Consider the following 6000-nt stretch of genomic DNA (forward strand, 5'->3'; position numbering starts at 1 on the left):
TATTTCCTCATATTTCCAGGGGTGAAGCAATATATAGGAGGAGCAAGATACTTCATCATTTCTGTCTATGGTGCATTGCGATTGGGTTTATGATGTCAATACATAAGACAAACCGATGCGCCACTATCCCTGCATGATGGTCCACAGTAGCGGCCTCAGAGTATGTCGACCCACTGTGAAAAGACCCTATATTCCAGATGGCCAGTCCGCCCCTGATGTGGCACAGTCATTTCATCAACAAGAGGATCGAGATGATGATATTTAAAATAACCACTAAAAATCACTAAAACTGTAGGGCTGAGTGAATATGAGTGCAACTCTTTACTGAACTAGTATAACAATAATAAAGTTTCAATGTAAACGTGAATTAAACATGGGAAAATGCTCTTCATCATCACAGTATGCTATTGGTAAGGTCTATCTACCTTCATGTTTGGTCTCATCTGGCAGCCGAATGGAAATGTGGTGAACTCAACAGAGAAATTCAAGTCTCAGTCTAGGAATATTTCCTTAAACAAGCATTGCAGTTATGTTAATGCTCTTCTTTCTCTCTAGATCAGCATTAGCATCAAAAGATTTATATTCCACTGTAAATTACATCTTTTTTTTTTAGTATTTTCTAGTCTTATATCAATAATGATTTTTGGTTCACAATAGTAGTGCATGTCTTCAGCCTTACTTGTTACTCTTATGATTTCCTGAATTTTAGAAAATGGCTTAGTAGTAGAGATGTGGATATTTCACGAGTTCACACTTACATATAATTAAATAAAGGTTATGTGTATTTGGCGAGCTGTCCAGGAAGAGAGCTCCGAGCTTGGCAAGACTCCCGAGCCAGGGGCACACTCCCCCTGTCGAAGGAGAGGGGTCCGAGCTCGGTGTCCAGCCTGGCCCAAAAGCGCTCCCCCCGAGTGTTTCTCCCGTGCTGGGGTAGAAACTAGCTGAAGGTGCGGGGTCATGGTGGGGGAGGAATGCTGAAATTCGAGAGATAACGACGGTAAGAGGTACTTGTAAGCATTTCAACTTACATTAGTTGATGATCTGTTAGTCATTTGTCAATGTTTAATAAGTTAATTAATTACCATTAACAAGCACATTATCGTATATTTGTAGATTTCTGAATATATATTAAGTGATAGTTAGTTAAACATTATATAGTGTTTGTTAATGATTTATTAATGAAAGTTATTATAAAGTATTATCATGATTCCTTTGACAAATTGGTTTAGGCTATTGAGAATTTGGTTCAGAGAATGGGGTTTAGTGTCTTAGCAAATGTCAAAAACTGTAAAAGCTCGTAGTAGGGAGTGTATGTAGGCGTTGACTCTGTTGTTGCACTATTTAAATGAGAGCAGGGAGTTCATTTAGAGACGCTTGAGTTTGAATTGTGAGAGCTTTCTGCAACCACATCAGCTTTTTTTGGTTTGCGAGTCAGATCAGCATAGGTGAAGATGCGTTTTCTTGTTGTGTCTACGCTGCTGGTGTTTGGTTTTTCTTTCATCAAGACTGAAGTTGTAAATTCATTCAGCACATGCAGCGATTTCTTTTTAAATGGACAGCCTCCAGTTATTCCTGGCATTCTGGAAAATTCAGTCTCACAGGATAACAATCGCTACAAACTAATCTGTCAAAAATATCAAAACGCTTACAAATTTGCAACTCTCTACGACACACAAAAAAAGATCCCCGTTTTCTCAGCTTACAGATATACTGGGAGTTGTAGAGGGAGACCACGTATTCCATGGATGATTGAGCCACAGGTGATGTTTGTTACTGTTTCTAATTTTTTTTATTCCTGTTATGTTTGAGAGAAACCATAAGGTAACACTTTACTTAAAGCTTTCATGTATAATGTATTATAAAGGGTTATTAAAGGCTTTAATACATTATAATTCTTCTTAATGTGCCTTGTAATACATTATATCTTGTCGTAAATAATCATAACCAAATTTAAAATGCATAGTGTAACAATTCATTGAGTGTTATAATGTATTAACTGTGGTTACAATTATTCATGACATTGTATAATGCATTATAAGGTGCATTACAAGGCATTAATAAATGCATTAAATACTGCTTTTATAATGTATTATACAAAAAGGCTTTAAGTAAAGTGTTAACAACCATATTATTGTGTCTTAAAAATTTATTTTGTCTGTGCTTTATTTATCTGGGTTTATTTTCTACACAGAGAAATAAATATGGATAGAATTATGAAAAAATAAAAAAAATAAACTATCTTTTTATATATAGCAAGAAGATGATGATGCTGCAATGCGTGAACCATGTGTCAATCAGGCCTTCCCAGGAGACTACTGGGCACAGAACGCATCGACTAGCGGTAACTTGACTCGCGGTCACTTTTTTCCCAGTGGTCATGCAGCTGATAGTATCACTGCTGAATCTACATTCACGCTGACCAATACTGCGCCACAGTATGACAGCTTTAATAATGGTAGCTGGATTAAAATGGAGAAAACAGTTAGAGATACCATGAATTCTGACTGCTGTGACAATTCTAAAAATATTTCGGCGTATGTGCTGACAGGAGCTGTTCCAAGCAATGCCAACCTCTTGAACAAAAGAGTCAACATTCCCTCATCAATGTGGACAGTGTTCTGCTGCTATAACTCCAAAACCAGCACATGGGTGTCCCAGGCTCACTGGGCTGATAACAAAGATGAACAAAATGAGGAAAACCCAATTAATGCAAAACCCCTGAAGAATTTACAGGAGTTTATGCAGGAAAAATATCTTTCAGTTTCAGTACCCACACTGTTTCATGGTGTTGACTGTTCCAAATTTTTAAAAAAGTAAATAAAGCAAGAATGATGCAGGTCCTTTATTAAATACATTTCCAGTATCAGTTCGGAGCTGATTATCTAGCTAAATGATCCCTGAAATCATGCACATTTAAGCTTAAACGCTTGCTAAAATTTGAAGTTGGTATGATATAATAACAGTAACAGAATTCTGTTAGTCACTCTGACCCTGTTATTTCTTTGACCATTATGTAATGCAAAACAAATAAATGCTTTTAAATCATGCAGATTAATCCAAGCCTCTGTAGTGATTTGACTTTGTTTTTATGTCCCAACATGATCCGTTTACACTGTTTTATATCTGTGACACTATTGGGAAAACATAAGAAATTTTAGGTAGTATGTCTGAGGACGTCTTTACCATTAAAAGCAGATTTTTACTGTCATGCTTCAAAAATCAACCTTTTTTTTTTTTTTTTTTTTTTTGAAGTGCCATAAAATATCTTAGGGAAAAAAATTATTTTCTCTGACAAAATGACACAGATAATGCTTTTTTCAGGCTTTAAGAAAATAATTAAACATACATACATACATACAGTACGTATATAAACAGTATAAAACTATAAACAGATGGAAGCTATGTAGATTTCAACTGATTTTCTAAAATGCAAATGCACTAAACACGACTATATGTAGAAGGGTTGGTGAGTAGATGATGAAAGGAAACTTAACACTCAAGCTCTAATTTTAAGGTCTGTGAGTTCACAGGATGTGCGTGTGTGTGTGTGCATGTTAAATATCAACATCTCTACTACTAAGCCATTTTCTAAAATTCAGGAAATCATAACAGCAACAAGTAAGACTGGAGATGTGCACTACTATTGTGAACCAAAAATCATTATTGATACAACATAAAACAAGGTAATATAATAAATAAAAAAGTAAATAATAAATATACAGTGGAATATAAAACTTTTGATATGTTAATGCTGATCTAGAGAGAAAGAAGAGCATTAAAATAACTGCTTGTTTAAGGAAATATTCCTAGACTGAGACTTGAATTTCTCTGTTGAGTTCACCACATTTCCATTCGGCTGCCAGATGAGACCAAACATGAAGGTAGATAGACCTTACCAATAGCATACTGTGATGATGAAGAGCATTTTCCCATGTTTAATTCACATGTTTACATTGAAACTTTATTATTGTTATGCTAGTTCAGTAAAGAGTTGCACTCATATTCACTCAGCCCTACAGTTTTAGTGATTTTTAGTGGTTATTTTAAATATCATCAGCTCAATCCTTTTTTTTTAATAAACAACCTAATTTGTTAACCTAATGTTGTAGTACATTTTCGGGAATCTTAAAAGCATGATATAGATATATTTGACATGACAGCTCAGGATAGTCACCAGGGCTGAACTGGGACAGAAAATCAGCCCTGGCATTTTTTGGTCCAAATGGCCCACCATCTGAATTGATCCAGTGGGACAGTACCCTTATATATATAATCTGTCTTTCAAAATACACACACACACACACACACACACACACACACACACACACACACACACACACACACACACACACACACACACACACACACACACACACACACACACACACACACACACACACACACACACACACATTTGAACCCCACAACGTAGGGAATAACAAGTACACACTAACACTTTGTATATACCTTCTGTGTATACCAGTTCAAATGGACATGTGTACTTACTCACACTTGACATGCTGTTAGTCAGTCAAAGTTATGACTGTTTGAGGAAATTAACCTGAAGGCTATCTATAAAAACTAGAAATGCACTGATCATGATTTTTTTTTTTTTTTTTTTTGCACCTGTATTTATCTTGTTCCTTCTCTGGCCTATGTTAACATCCTGTTTACAGACTTCATAATATTTCCTCATATTTCCAGGGGTGAAGCAATATATAGGAGGAGCAAGATACTTCATCATTCTGTCTATGGTGCATTGCGATTGGGTTTATGATGTCAATACATAAGACAAACCGATGCGCCACTATCCCTGCATGATGGTCCACAGTAGCGGCCTCAGAGTATGTCGACCCACTGTGAAAAGACCCTATATTCCAGATGGCCAGTCCGCCCCTGATGTGGCACAGTCATTTCATCAACAAGAGGATCGAGATGATGATATTTAAAATAACCACTAAAAAATCACTAAAACTGTAGGGCTGAGTGAATATGAGTGCAACTCTTTACTGAACTAGTATAACAATAATAAAGTTTCAATGTAAACGTGAATTAAACATGGGAAAATGCTCTTCATCATCACAGTATGCTATTGGTAAGGTCTATCTACCTTCATGTTTGGTCTCATCTGGCAGCCGAATGGAAATGTGGTGAACTCAACAGAGAAATTCAAGTCTCAGTCTAGGAATATTTCCTTAAACAAGCATTGCAGTTATGTTAATGCTCTTCTTTCTCTCTAGATCAGCATTAACACATCAAAAGTTTTATATTCCACTGTATATTACAAATTTTTATTTTTAAGTATTTCCTAGTCTTATATCAATAATGATTTTTGGTTCACAATAGTAGTGCATGTCTTCAGCCTTACTTGTTGCTGTTATGATTTCCTGAATTTTAGAAAATGGCTTAGAAGTAGTGATGTTGATATTTCACGAGTCCACACTTACATATAATTAAATAAAGGTTATGTGTATTTGGCGAGCTGTCCAGGGAGAGAGCTCCGAGCTTGGCAAGACTCCCGAGCCAGGGGCACACTCCCCCTGTCGAAGGAGAGGGGTCCGAGCTCGGTGTCCAGCCTGGCCCAAAAGCGCTCCCCCCGAGTGCTTCTCCCGTGCTGGGGTAGAAACTAGCTGAAGGTGCGGGGTCATGGTGGGGGAGGAATGCTGAAATTCGAGAGATAACGAAGGTAAGAGGTACTTGTAAGCATTTAATTGTACATTAGTTGATGATCTGTTAGTCATTTGTCAATGTTTAATAAGTTAATTAATTACCATTAACAAGCACATTATCGTATATTTGTAGATTTCTGAATATATATTAAGTGATGGTTAGTTAAACATTATATAGTGTTTGTTAATGATTTATTAATGAACGTTATTATAAAGTGTTATTGTGATTCCTTTGACAAATTGGTTTAGGCTATTGAGAATTTGGTTCAGAGAATGGGGTTTAGTGTCTTAGCAAATGTCAAAAACTGTAAAAGCTCTTAGTAGGGAGTGT

This window comes from Cyprinus carpio, chromosome B19 (assembly GCF_018340385.1).
Source record: "Cyprinus carpio isolate SPL01 chromosome B19, ASM1834038v1, whole genome shotgun sequence".
NCBI lineage: Eukaryota > Metazoa > Chordata > Actinopteri > Cypriniformes > Cyprinidae > Cyprinus > Cyprinus carpio.